Source organism: Rhinoderma darwinii, chromosome 2 (assembly GCF_050947455.1).
Source record: "Rhinoderma darwinii isolate aRhiDar2 chromosome 2, aRhiDar2.hap1, whole genome shotgun sequence".
Taxonomy (NCBI): domain Eukaryota; kingdom Metazoa; phylum Chordata; class Amphibia; order Anura; family Rhinodermatidae; genus Rhinoderma; species Rhinoderma darwinii.
The window spans coordinates 326,493,182-326,507,917 of record NC_134688.1 but is presented as its reverse complement, the minus strand read 5'-3'; the positions used below and the strand labels follow the sequence as shown (position 1 = coordinate 326,507,917).

General features: G+C 43.4%; 1 long non-coding RNA gene across 1 annotated transcript in view; it reads left to right on the top strand.

Moving 5' to 3' along the window:
* The window catches only part of LOC142741258 (uncharacterized), a 266,463-nt gene extending 251,972 nt beyond the window's left edge, over positions 1-14,491 (top strand). Inside the window, exon 5 of the long non-coding RNA XR_012881049.1 lies at positions 14,410-14,491. This is a non-coding gene — a long non-coding RNA (uncharacterized LOC142741258). The remainder of the gene's footprint in view (positions 1-14,409) is intronic.
* The last annotated feature ends 245 nt before the right edge of the window (positions 14,492-14,736 follow it).

The window sequence follows — 14,736 nt, the reverse complement described above, 5'->3', positions numbered from 1 at the left end:
CCTCCAAATTCCAGAGAGATAACAATGATTCCCAGGAGGGTAGAATGTACAGATGGCGTAGTGGGAGATCTAGATCCTTTGCGAGATCAAGATCTACATCCTTCTCATCTGTGATATCCAGTGATAATCTTGGAAGACCAAAACGCAGTGATGAGATAACCATTCCTCAAGAAACCACCTACCCTCGTAGAAACAGGGAGAGACAGGTGGCAAGACGTAAGGATAACCCGACATACCAACAGGGGAAGAAACCTAGGAACACACTAGAGGTGATTAACCTATCTGAGCATTCCCTCTCGGAGACACAACGTGATGTATTGAGTAAGGGACTGACATTCTCACCCTGTAATTCTTTTAACTTCTTCGCAGCTATGAAGGACTTATATCTATTCTCACGAAAACTAATTCTTAAAAAATTACATAGTAGATCTGGAGTAGATGCGGGACTGAATAGTGCTCTGGAGAAAGAAGCACTTAAGGCCCTTGAGGATCTTTTACAAGAGCAAATTTCTACTGACCAAGGTAGGTTCCCAAAATCAATCATACCCAGATCACTGAGGTTCCCACCCTTGTCCATATGCCCACAGGTCGAGATTTTTACCAAGATGGTAATTAACGACTTTAAATGCATCTCTTCAAATAGAAAATTTGATAATTTGACTAAAAATCAACGTGATGCATTAGATGAACTAAAGGGATACGAGGATGTGGTATTCAAGGCGGCGGACAAGGGTGGAAACATCGTGATCTGGCCCGTTGATAAATATGAAAAGGAGGCCTACAGGCAACTTAGAGATAAAAACACCTATCAAAAACTTGCCTATAACCCATTAGGAACGTTTTCAGTAGAATTATGCAAGATCCTCACCTTGGCCCATGAGCAGGGTATTATCCCGAAAAATATACTATCCGGACTAATGATACAATATCCAAGAATTCCAACCCTGTATTTCTTGCCCAAAGTGCATAAAGACATGACAGACCCCCCGGGACGCCCGATAGTGTCAGGGATAGGAGGACTCTGCGATCCCATCTGCAGGTTCATTGACCATTATCTAAAACCACTGGTTGAATGCTTACCATCTCACGTCAAAGATACAACAGATGTTCTAAAAAGAATTGATGGTATCAACTTAGATGCTGATATGATCTTGGTGACAGCAGACATTGAGTCGCTGTACACTAGTATACGACACAATGATGGTTTAAATGCAGTACGTTTCTTTTTGGGGACGAGCAGTTGGGACGGCCCCACCTGTCGACTGGTTGTGGAATTACTGGAATACATCCTGACACATAACTTCTTTGTCTTTAAAGATGTGTTCTATGTACAAAAACAAGGTACGGCCATGGGGGCGGCGTGTGCGCCGTCATACGCAAACCTGTTTCTCGGCTTTTGGGAGAGGCAGGTTTTCCATGATGACGGCGCCCACGCCGTTGACCATGTGCTGTCCTGGATGAGATATATTGATGATGTCCTATTTGTCTGGCAGGGGACGGAGATACAACTCACACACTTCATGCAGTGTCTTAACATCAATGATATGAACATAAAACTAACCTATGTGTACGATCAACACAGGGTTGATTTTCTGGACATTAGCATTGAAGTTGATAATACAGGATGTCTCCAAACCGATGTGTTCAGAAAAAAGACGTCGGTTAATTCCCTACTTCATGCCACCTCTGCCCACAGCCGGTCGACGATTGGTGCCGTCCCCACTGGTCAGTTCCTAAGAATGCGACGTATTTGCTCATCAGAACAAAAATTTGAGAAACAATCTTTGGATTTGAAAGAAAGATTTTTGGATAGCGGGTATAGTCACAGAAGCATTAAGAGGGGCTATAGACGAGCACAGTCTACGAGCCGGAACTCAATTTTACACTCCTTGGGAACGAAGAAAAAGAAAAATGATGATACGAATATCCGATACATCACCACATACAACAATCAATGGCAACTGATGAGATCGGTATTAGAAAAACACTAACCAATTCTGCATTTGGAACCCGCATTGGCAGGAAATCTATCAAAAAAACCCTTAATGACAGCTCGACGGAGTATGAACTTGAAAGATATGCTGGTGAGAAGTCATTATGTACCAAAACAGTGCAATCCATTTACATCAAGTACCCCCAGGCATGGTTGTTACCCTTGTGGTGACTGCCTGTCCTGTAAGAATTTGGTCCGTACTACTAAATTTGTTTCAATGATTGATAACAGGGAATTTAAGATTCGACATTACATCTCCTGTAGCACAGTGAATGTTATTTATTATGCTACTTGTGCCTGCCAAAAAGTTTACGTGGGCTTGACTTCAAGACAACTACGGGTTAGAATACGAGAACACGTGCGTGACATAGTAGCTGCGAAAGACGTAGATGACCTCACACTGCTTAAAACCATCCCCAGGCACTTTAAAATACACCATGCCTGTGATCCCAAATCATTTAAGGCATGGGGTATTGATAGAGTTTTCTCTGGGATTAGAGGTGGAGATGTCAAAAAACTGTTGGCTTAGAGGGAATGCAAGTGGATAGTCACCCTAGGTACTATGGCCCCTGTTGGTCTGAATGAGACATTAAGTTTTGTCTCCTTTCTATGAATTCCTGCCTATTTGTATTTTAATCTGTTTTAACTGTATGTCCACTAATATATGTTCTTGTTCTATTTAGTTATTTCCTCTGTTGCTGATCATGTCTGCCCTAGACCGTCTGTGATTGCCCTTTCGGGATTCTGAGAGACTGGATTCATATTCAAGAGATCTTGCACCATTTTATGCTTTATTAATTATTCTTTCTTATTTTATTTCCTTTTTTTATTATTATCTTTACTTTTCTTTTTTCTTTTTTATTGCTTATAACACTACATATGATGTAACCATCCTTTACATGGTGCTGATATGTTAGTAATGTCCATTTATTCTTTTTGATAATTATATCTTTATTCAGTGATATTTTTTGTACAACACATTGTATGAACTATTTTGCCTACGTTAAAACTCATTTATTTTATAGTAGTATTTATCTAATTTTCTTTACTCCAAACCTTTTTTTATATTTATTTTTATTTTGTATACATTTTGGTATCTCATCTATTGCTGCTATATATTTATTTAATTGCTAGCATCTTACTATTGTTATTTTTGTTTTGATACCATGATTATGTGTGTTTTGGTTGTTCTTTCTCTTTATTATTTTCTTTTTATTACTGTCACATTTATTCACAAATTATTATTATCAATATTTTTCAGCTCATTTATTATGAGTTATTATATGCTATATAACACTTGTACATTTATTATTCCTTGTTTTGGAGTAGTGGGTTATGTTTGTACCGACTTTGTTATTGTATATTGTAATATGGAGTGATCTAATTATAGTACCTCTTCCAATTATATTTGAATGATGTATGTAAATGGTGGATCACTGCCGATATTTGAGTTGCTGCGATATCATCTCTATTTTTAATATAACTAGAACTCACACTGGCACATTATCTCTTTTGCATCTAGTCTCTCTTTCCCCTACCTCATCTTGCTTTTCATCCATGCGTGTCGTCTCTGTCATCGCCGGACCTTGACTGGACTGTCGATTGTACGCGTCTGCACGTGCGCGGTTTCCGGAGCCGCGCATGCGTGGTCGGGTCTCGACGGCTCAGAACTTGAGTCTCGCGATGCTGTATTTCTGACATGCATGGCTGAATCTACCTCTCTTATTGGCTGACGAGATCAGCTGACTCTGTGACCTATTGTATTAAAGGGGGGTAACTTAAATGTTTAAGAACGCCCCTTGAGAAAGCCATCTACGCGAAACGCGCGTTGGGGTCTCTCCACACCTGGGAGTTACTACAGCCGTGGAACCATATGGGTCAGTACCAGCATTGATTTGTCTGCAACCTTAAATACCTGTAACACAACTTAGCGTATCTATCAATACATCCAGTGTTTGCACTTAAGATAGGTTCAGTTTAAACACTCTATGTCGACTTAGATAATAGGCTTGATCTTACAGAAACTTTCTCTGTCTACCACTGTGTTTACTTCTTATTATCTGCTACTCGACATATATGTAGCAACACTGTGCATTTTTGCAGCTAATCTTTTCTCTGTATCTATTATACTGCAACTACTCAGAATTACTGATAGATGTATCTGTAGTGCTATTTGCCTTATTGTGACCTGAGTTCCCCTCCTATACTATTGGAGATATACAGTTTCCTCTGATTTGTAGTCTGATTTTAACCATGTTACCTGTATTGTCCAATAAAATTTGTATTTTTCTATGCCATTGGCAATTTACATTATTTAATAGTTTCTGACTCCGTTTTCTCTTGTGTTCTACAGGGTAGCATCATGCTGGTTGCCCCTCTTAGCCAGGGCTTGGACCTGTAGGGAGAGGCCTTGCATTTGCTGAGCCAGGGTCTCAAGGGGGTCCATAGTTGTGTCAGGGACCAGGGTAGAAAAGGTATATGGGCCTGTGATTATGTAATGGCGGGGAAGGGAGACAGACACGTGAGCCCTAATCTACCCGCCACTCAGTCCCTGCCTACTTGCAACGGCCCGTCCTAGGCGACGGCGTACAAATGGGCGACGGTCCCTACGCTCAATAAGTGCACGACAGACAAACAGACAAGGGTACACAGAAGCTAAGGGAAATGGGGCAGTTGCCCACGGCAACACCGTGAGCTACAAGAGTATTGAACGAGCCTTGTCAAACCAGGAGTGTACGAGGTACCAAACGCAGAGCAGGAGAGTAGTGAAGGACCCGAGTCAAACCAGGAGTGTACGAGGTACCCAACGCAGAGCAGGAGAGCAGTCAGTAAGCCAGGGTCAATATTAAGCAGGGACAAATAGTTCAAGCAGCAGCAGCAGAGCCAGGAAACAGGAGAATCACAGGCAAAGGAGGAGCAGGAAGTGAAGGTATAAATAGACAGAGGGCGGGAGCCAGCTCCGTCTGGCCAGGCTGTGATAGGCTCTCCCACTCCTCAGCCTCCCAGCCTGATTGGTAGAAGGAGGGGTCACTCGATCAGACTTAGGAGCAGGTGCAGACTGACTAACCACGGGCGTCGACACAGAAGCTGTGTCTGGCAGATCCTTTACACCATAACACTTTTTTGCAATCTTCCTCTGTCCAATGTCTGTGTGCTTTTGCCCATATTAATATTTTCCTTTTATTAGCCAGTCTCAGATATGGCTTTTTATTTGCCACTCTGCCCTGAAGGCCAGCATCCCAGCGTCACCTCTTCACTGGAGACGTTGACACTGGCGATTTGCGGGTACTATTTAGTGAAGCTGCCAGTTGAGGACCTGTGAGGCGTCTATTTCTCAAACTAGAGACTCTAATGTACTTATCTTGTTGCTCAGTTGTGCAGCGGGGCCTCCCACTTCTCTGTTTTTTTTTTTTATAATTGTATGTTTTTATTTTCTTTTACAGCAACATAAAAATACAAAACAGTATCAAATACAGACGTGTAGGTACAGCGTGATTGAGCCAAAGAAAAATTTGTACATTACATTGGTCATCCATACATATGTCAACACATTATTACCACAATGTAGTACAAGGACTCAATGGGCGGACTGCCCACTGTCTGTTTATACATTATGAAGGCATTGATGAGGCTATTTGCAGTAAAAAAATACGAAGCTTAGCTTTATGTCATTTCACATCTGCATCCACCGCCTACACGAGTTAAGAGATAATTTCAACAATAATAACATGACAATGGACACATACACTAGGGTAGGGAGAGGGTAAGGTAAAGATGGATCATAGGAGATATCATATTCTATACATTAGACTTAAATGTACTTTGAGAGCAATGATCCCTATCATGGTGGTCTAGAGGAGTCGTACATGTCCCAAAGCCTCCACACACTTGTAAAGCGGTCTACGGAATTATTCAATGAGGCCGTCAGTGATTCCATTCTCTTGACTTCCCTAATTCTGTTATGAAGGGTATTCAACGTAGGAGGAGTATTGCGTTTCCAATTGGCCGCAATAAGACACTTCGCAGCTGTAAGTATATGGAGAAGCAATCGGGACTGGACCTTCCCCCATCCTTTTGGTGGCACATTTAGAAGATAGGTCAACGCTTGCTTCGGGGGTCTAACCCCAAAGACCTCCTGAATAAGGTCTTCCACTTCCCCCCAGAAGGGTCTTATTAGTTGGCAGTCCCAAAAGATATGAGGAAGTGACCCCACGTCGCTGTGGCATCTCCAGCACCTATCCGATACCAACGGGAGAATGCGATGGAGGAATTCCGGTGTATGATACCAATGCATCAAAATTTTATATTGGTTTTCTTTATAAGCCGCACATATAGATGACTTCGCTGCCTGGGACCAGATGATTTGCCACAGCGACCTGGGGAGCTCCCTGCCCAGGTATGCCTCCCACCTGGCCACATATCTATGTCTGGCCGTCTCCTGGAGGGGCGAATCAGCAAGAATAGCATATATCTCCGATATTAACCCCCTAGTTGAGACAGTCGTTTTACAGAGCCTTTCAAACGCTGTGGGTTTAGAAAAACACGATTCCGCTCGCATACAGTTAGCAAAGTGTGTGATTTGCATATAACTGAAGTAGGAGTTTTTTGGTAAGTTATATTTAGCTTGCAACGTCGAGAACGGTAAAATAGTTTGTTGACAGGGATCTACTATATCAGCAAAGTAAAATAATCCGGCTCTCGACCATGGCTGGGACATTTTTGTAGTAAGGCTCACCGGTATGGAAGGGTTATATAGGAAGGGTGTCATTAGGGATTTTGAGGAAGACAGTGCATATTTCGCTTTTGATATCCTCCAAACATTCCTAGTGAACGTCATTGTGTGTAGGAGGGGGGTCGCTAGGGTGTCCGCCGTTCCAGACCACAACAAAGCATTTGGGTGTGTAGTTGCGATCCATAATTTCTCAATCTCAGTCCATCAGGTAGTACCGATAAACGTCTGGGACAGCCAATCCTCCCGCCGTAACAGATATGAGCATGACTGAGCTTGGGATTCTATGTCGTTTGCCCACCCAAATATATTTCAAAAGAGTCGTTTGAAATTTGCACAGGTCTTTTCGTGGTATAGGGACCGGGAGGGTTTCCAAAAGGTATAGATACTTTGGTAGGATAGTCATTTTAACCGCCGATATTCTGCCGAAAAAAGACAAGGGCAGGACAGACCATCTGGATATGAGTTTGTTTATGTCTTGAAAGAAGGGGACATAATTATGTTTGTACAGGGAGGCATATGAACTAGAAATCTGGGTGCCTAAGTATTTTATTGTATCTGTCTTCCAAGTATATTTAAAGGAAGACTGCAGGGTCGCTATAAGTGATGGGGCCAGATTGATCGGTAAGGCTTCTATTTTAGAGTTGTTAATTTTATAACCCGAATGTCGACTATATTCCTTTAGGACCGAAGGCAGGTTGGGCAAGGAGATTTGTGGATTGCGCAGAGTCAGGAGGACATCATCGGCGAAGAGGGATATTTTAAATTCCCTATCTCTTACCATGATACCTTGAATGTCTGGATTTCTCCCGATATAGGAAGCCAGTGGCTCTACGCAAACCACAAAAAGGAGGGGAGAGAGCGGGCACCCCTGACGGGTACCATTGAAAATAGAAAGGGTTTGAGGTGTAGCATGTGGCAATTTTACCGTTCGTTCGGGGAGGAGTATAGTGCTCGTATCGCTTGAAGGAAAGGGCCAGAAATGCCAATCGTCTCTAGGGTGGCGAAGAGGAAGGACCAGTCTAATCGGTCAAATGCTTTCTCCGCATCCAGGCTCAAGAGTAGGCCCGATGTTTCTGATTTATTGATAACATCTATCAGATCTATAGTTCTTCTAGTATTATCCCCCGCTTGTCTATGCATGACAAATCCCACTTGATCCTTTTGGATCAACCCGGGTAGAAGGGAACCCAGCCTATTGGCTAAAATTTTGGTGAATATTTTTAAATCTGCATTCAGCAGCGATATCGGTCTATAGTTAGAACAATCAGAATGGTCCTTCCCCGGTTTAGGAATGACCGTAATAAAAGAGTGAAGCATTGAGGAGGGTATCTGCTCCCCCATCAGGAAGGAGTTAAAAAGGTCTATCATGTGTGGAGTTAGAGAATCCTGAAAGACTTTGTAGTAAAGATAAGAGAAGCCATCAGGGCCCGGCGATTTACCATTAGGGAGTTCTTTGATCGTGTCTTGTAATTCCTCTAACAAGATAGGTGCGTTGAGCATGTCAATGTCCGATGTTGTAAGAGTGGGGAGAGAGCAGGGTTTTAGGTATTCTACGAGACACTGTGTTCGGGCCGTGGGGTCGGTAGGGAGTTGAGACGGTAGGGAATATAGCTTTGTATAATATTGGTGGCATAGATCAGCCTGTTGCTTAGGGTCAAAGAGGAACTGACCTTGTGAATCTTTAAGCGCCGATGGAGTCGAATTTAGTTGGTTGTTACGTAATTGCGCTGCCAATAGTGAGTGTGCCTTATTTCCCCGCTCGTAGTACTTCTGTTTAGTATATAATAATAATCGTTCCACCTTGGCTATGGAGAGATCTTTCAACTTACCCCGCGCCTCAATAATGCGACGGAGAGTGGATGTAGAGGGAGACATGGCCATTCTACGCTCCAGGGAAGTAAGAGTCGCTGTCAAGTCTATCTGTTGTTGTTTTGTGTCTCGCTTGAGACGGGAAGAAATGGAGATACAATGCCCCCGAAGAACCGCTTTATGGGCTTCCCATATTGTAGATAACGTAGGGACTGAGTTCTTGTTAAGGGTAAAATATGAGTCAATGTGGTTCTTAAGAGCATCTCGATGTATGGGGTATTTAAGCAGTCTTTCGTTTAGTCTCCAGTGGCATTTTCTTGTAGTCCATAAATCTGAACGGAGGTCAAGCATGATCGGAGCATGGTCCGACCATGTGTTAAGGCCAATGTCCGCCGAGGATGTAGAGCGTAAACTCGGCACGTTACCTAGAAAGAGGTCTATCCGTGTATGAGTATTGTGTGGATGGGAATAGAAAGTGTATTGTTTAGCCGAAGGGTTAGCAACCCTCCACAGGTCATATAGATTATATTTACGGATCAGGCGACGAAAGGCTAGGGTATGCCTGCGTAGGTCTGATGATGGTGTGGGCATAGTGAGGGACTGTCTGTCCCTTATGTCGGACACCGGGAGATTAAAGTCCCCACCTATGATAAGAGTGTTAGACGGGAGTTGTGAGAGTTTGGCAAACACTTTCTCTAGAAAAGGGATCTGTAAGGTATTCGGGGCATATATATTACATAGCGTGAGAGGGACACCCCTCATTGTCCCCACCAGGATAACATACCGACCCATTGGGTCCATAATGGACTTACTAACTTGCAGAGGGCAATCTCTAGAAACCAGAATCGCAACTCCCGCTTTTTTCTTATTTTGTGTCGCCGTGTATGTCATAGGAAAGTGGGGCCGGGCAAATTTAAAGGAACCTGATCTGTCATGGTGCGTTTCCTGGAGAAATGCAATATCCGCTTTCAAGTATTTTAATTCTTTGAGCGCTAATCTCCGTTTGACATTCGGGTTCAGGCCCTTAACATTTAGAGAAACTATGCGCGCCATGACAGATCTAGAGTCAGCAGATCCAACATAAATATAAACCCCCATAAGGGGCCCAACCTGCATCTATGACGAGACGGTAAGAAACCGTAGTTCCTCTTCCTCTCTCCAGAGCCATGTTCTCGAAGATATCTCCTAATAGATGACCAGATTCCGAGGAAAGAAGGGGGAGGATAGGGGAGACATAGACATAAAAACACGTAAAGTGAAAGCAATAAACATATACAGTAACGATGCGCTATCAAGTCATACGATTGACTATGAATGGAAAGTGCTTTCCATATGGAGACATAATAATTCAAGCAATTGTTATGCATAAAGAACAGTGAAAACACTAGGTGCATAAAATGCCCTAGGAAAATGAGATGTCTCCGTAGGGAATAAGTGTCCCTAGAAGTCGACGTAGCCGGAACCCATCCTAGCAACTTCTGCTCCAGGGTCAGCCAAATATGGTGACTCGGTCTGGGAGCCCCCCACCACCACCTATAAGGGTGTAATACAGTTTAAAAGAAATTAACACATAACATAAGAATAAAGAAAATATTCAATGCGGCTTGTGCACTAGATAGTGCATAAACGATTAGTAGCCTCCCGCAACAGATTCTTTCATCTTCGGATTGGAGACTTGCGACCTCTGTCGATAATAGGGTCTCCCGGTGAGGTGGATTTCTTTTTTTGCAGGACTTTGTGCCAGACAGGTGGAGGAGGTGGAGGGGGTAGAACAAGATCCCAACTAGGCAATTTCGGTGCAGGAATATCCAGTATGGCACAAAATGCTTGTACATCCCTTGGCGACCTTAGTACTGCGGAGCGTCCATCTCTTCTGGCTGTAAGACTGAAAGGGAAGCCCCAGCGGTACAGGATGTTAGCGTCTCTCAGGATGGAGAGTAGCGGGCGCAGCTGGCGCCGCTTATGTAGGGTTATCCAAGATAAATCAGGTAGAAGTTGAATCGTAGCATTTCCATATTCAATGGCCCGCTGGGTTCTGGCAGGGTGTTGGCCCCTTTTGGTCGTAGGGCTCTGTGAGCTCTGTCTAATTTAATAGGATGATCCATGGCTGCACCTATAACTTTGTTAAAAATGGTCGTCAGGATCTGTTTCACATTTTTGTCTTGTTTAGGTTCAGGTACACCTCTAATTCTAATGTTGTGGCGTCGACCCCGATTATCAAGATCTTCCAGATGGTTATGGTAATCACTGAGAGCCGTGTTTTGGGCCACTACCGTAGACTGTAGCTGGGAAATATATTGGTGGGTGGAGTCATGATCGTCTTCTAACGTCTCCACTCTATTTGCTACATATTGTATGTCCTGCCGTACAGCTGCAATGGCGGCATTACAATTATCCTTTACCTCCGCTATAATAACCTTAAAGTCCTCTCTAGTGGGAAGCTGACAGAGGATGGAATGCCAGTCTGCCCTTTTAGGTGTAGGGGACTCGGAGTCAGAGGAGGAGAGCTCTGTGTAATGGCAGGAAGGAGGTGAAGGGAAAGTGAGCCCTAATCTACCCACCGCCCTGTCCCTGCCTACTTGCAACGACCCGCCCTAGGCGACGAGGTACAACTGGGCGGCGGTCCCTACGCTGGCTAAGTGCACAGGAAGACAAACAGGGAACACGCAAGGGAAGGGGCAGTAGCCACGGAACGCCACGAGGAAACGGGGCGGCGAACGAACAGTCAGGACCAGGACGAAGTGAGTACACCCGAGCGGGCACGGAGACAGAAGCAAGCCAGGGCAAGCAAAGCAGGTCAAGCAGAACTGCAGCAAGGCAGAAGCACGGCAGAAGCAGGCTGGAGCAAGCAGCAGTGGGGCCAGGAATCCAAAAGAATTACAAGCACTGAGGGAGAGCACAGGGCAGGTAATAAAGGGCAGGGGGCGGAGCTAACTCCGAGAGACCAGGCCGCGATAGGCTCTCCCACTCCTGAGCCTGCCACCCTGGTTGGTGGGAGAAGGTGTCAGTCGAACAGGTCTGGCCTCAGGTGTGGATTGATTAATCCCAGGAGTGTAGCTAGATGAAGTACCTGGCAGATCCCTAACACTCTGCCTGGGGACTCAGGCTTCGGTCACATGAGGATGATTGTGCCAAAATGGAGGGAGCTTCCAGCTCCGCGTCACATGTCTCCCTTCTCCGGTCTCTAGAACGTTTCGAGGAGGGAGAGGGGATCTCGTCCCTCAGAGGCCTCGGAGCCTTGGGTAAGAGCGGGAAATTCTCTAGGGTGAAAGGTAAGTCACCAACCTGTGAGCCTTTATGCTTTTGGAGAGGGACTTGTCAGGGAAGCGTGCTGTCTCTCTGGGTGCGGTAATGAGGTATCCAAAGATGGCGGGCTGTCATCCACGTGGCTTTCCTCCCCTCCCCGGTCATGGCTTTGGTCAATGGATACAGAGCCAGGTAGCTCCGGTGTCAGGGACTGTACCTGATCGGTAAGCGGGTCTCCCTCCAGGGATTCTGATTGGCACCAGGAAGCCTGTGATGTTGTGTCTAAGGAGGGCGCCATTAATGGCGCTTGTTCCGCCTGTGTATCTGCGCGGAGGAATGCGTCCAGAGTCCCGGGATTCGGCACTCCGGAGGGTGCCAGTTTATTCTCTGGCTTCTTGGGCATACGTCTCACCATCTTGTGGGTGTATTGGGAGGCTAAATCCAAGATCTACCGCAGTTAATAGGGTGGTTAGTGGAGGAGCTCTGAGCCACGCGTCCTACTCCATCGACATCCGGTCACGCCCTGCCCCACTTCTCTTTCTACTCTGGTTAGAGCCTGTTTGTGCTGTCCTCTGAAGGGAGTAGTACACATCGTTGTATGAAATCTTCAGTTTCTTGGCAATTTCTCGCATAGAATAGCCTTCATTTCTAAGAACAAGAATAGACTGTCGAGTTTCACATGAAAGCTCTCTTTTTCTAGCCATTTTGAGAGTTTAATCGAACCCACAAATGTAATGCTCCAGATTCTCAACTAGCTCAAAGGAAGGTCAGTTTTATAGCTCCTCTAAACAGCAAAAGTGTTTACAGCGGTGAAAACATAATTGCACAAGGGTTTTAAAGTGTTTTCTAATCATCCATTAGCCTTCTAACACAGTTAGCAAACACAATGTACCATTAGAACACTGGAGTGATGGTTGCTGGAAATGGGCCTCTATACACCTATGTAGATATTGCATTAAAAACCAGACGTTTGCAGCTATAATAGTCTTTTAGCACATTAACAATGTTTAGAGTGTATTTCTGATTAATTTAATGTTATCTTCATCGGAAAAAAACTGTGCTTTTCTTGCAAAAATAAGGAAATTTCTAAGTGACCCTAAAATTTTGAACGGTAGTGTACAGACCCAGAACCAAGCTCAGCACATATATACAGCCCCAGAACCAAGCTCAGTACATATATCCAACACCAAAACCAAGCTCAGTACATATATACAGCACTAGAACCAAGCTCAGTACATAAATACAGCCCCAGAACCAAGCTCAGTACATAAATACAGCACCAGAACAAAGCTCAGTACATAAATACAGCACCAGAACAAAGCTCAGTACATATATACAGCACTAGAACCAAGCTCAGTACATATATACATCCCTAGAACCAAGCTCAGTACATATAAACAACGCCAGAACCAAGCTCAGTACATATATATATAACTCCAGAACCAAGCTCAGTATATATATATACAGCACCAGAACCAAGCTCAGTACATATACTGTATATATATATATATATACATATATATATATATATATATATATATATATATATATATACACACACAGCACCAGAATCATGCTCAGTACATATATACTGCACCAGAACAAATTACAGTTCAGTACAGAGATCATTTGCAATTTCAGTTAAACCCCTGCCATATAAATTTGTACATCATACAACGACAGCTCCCAGTATAGCCTGAACAATGGTTAGGATATGCTGGGAGTTGCTCTTTAACAAAAAGAATGCTACCATCCGTCATCTTGCTGCAGATCATACAGTGACTACAGTACTGATTAGTCACAGGTAGAATAAGCATTTATATTGAGTGACTCACTAGTAACGCATCAGATTATTTTTCGTTCTTTTTCTCTTTTCCTCCATCCGGTCCAGACCGCTATGATTACTTCTCCCGGGCACGGCCTATCTTCAGTTTGCAGCTCAGATGTCTTCGGCTCCTCACTTTTCCAATATTTCCGCACCTGTAAACGAAGATAAAATTCTCATGATGCCACACTCTATGCTTCTAACTATAATAGTATCATACAATGAATATTATAGTACTATACACTGTACTCCTGAATATAATAGTACTATACACTGTGCTCCTGAATATAATATTACTATACACTGTACTACTGAATATAATAGTACTATACACTGTGCCCCTGAATATAATAGTACTATACACTGCGCCCCTGAATATAATAGTGTTATACACTGTACTCCTGAATATGTGTGTGTGTGTGTGTGTGTGTGTGTGTGTGTGTGTGTGTGTGTGTGTGTGTGTGTGTGCGTGTGTGTGTGTGCGTGTGTGTGTATATGTGTGTATAGAAGACAGCATATCTATAGCACTACGACCCTACAAACTATGGATAGGATTAGATACAGTGGCTCAGCACAGTATCACACATGATAGGATTAGATACAGTAGCTCATCAGACAGTATCACACATTATAGGATTAGATACAGTAGCTCAACAGACAGTATAACACATGATAGGATTAGATATAGGGACCAGCATGCTGACATTGCGGTTCCAGCGCTGGACCCAGAAAAGGTAAGTATAAGAATTGTTTTGCTTTTTTATGTGTTACTAATTATTTTTGTGTGTTTGTGTTATTTTACAGGTTCGGTTGTTGGACTACGTCGGATTCGAGGACTACTTCAATGACAGTGTTTGTTTTATTCTCAATAAAATGGTTAATGAGGGTTGTGTTTGTTTTTTTATTTCAATAAAATATTTTTTCTATGTCCTTGTATTTTTTTAAACTTTATTATTGCCGCCTTAAAGGGAATGTGTCGCTAGAATTTTTTTTTATTTTTTTTAGTTAAACAGTTAGTGTATACATGATTAGACATTGTTATAATTTTTTTAATTTTTTCACAAGTCAGGAAATATTATAAATTAGATTCTAATTTATAACATTTCCCTGTGCTGGTCACTAGAGGGAGCA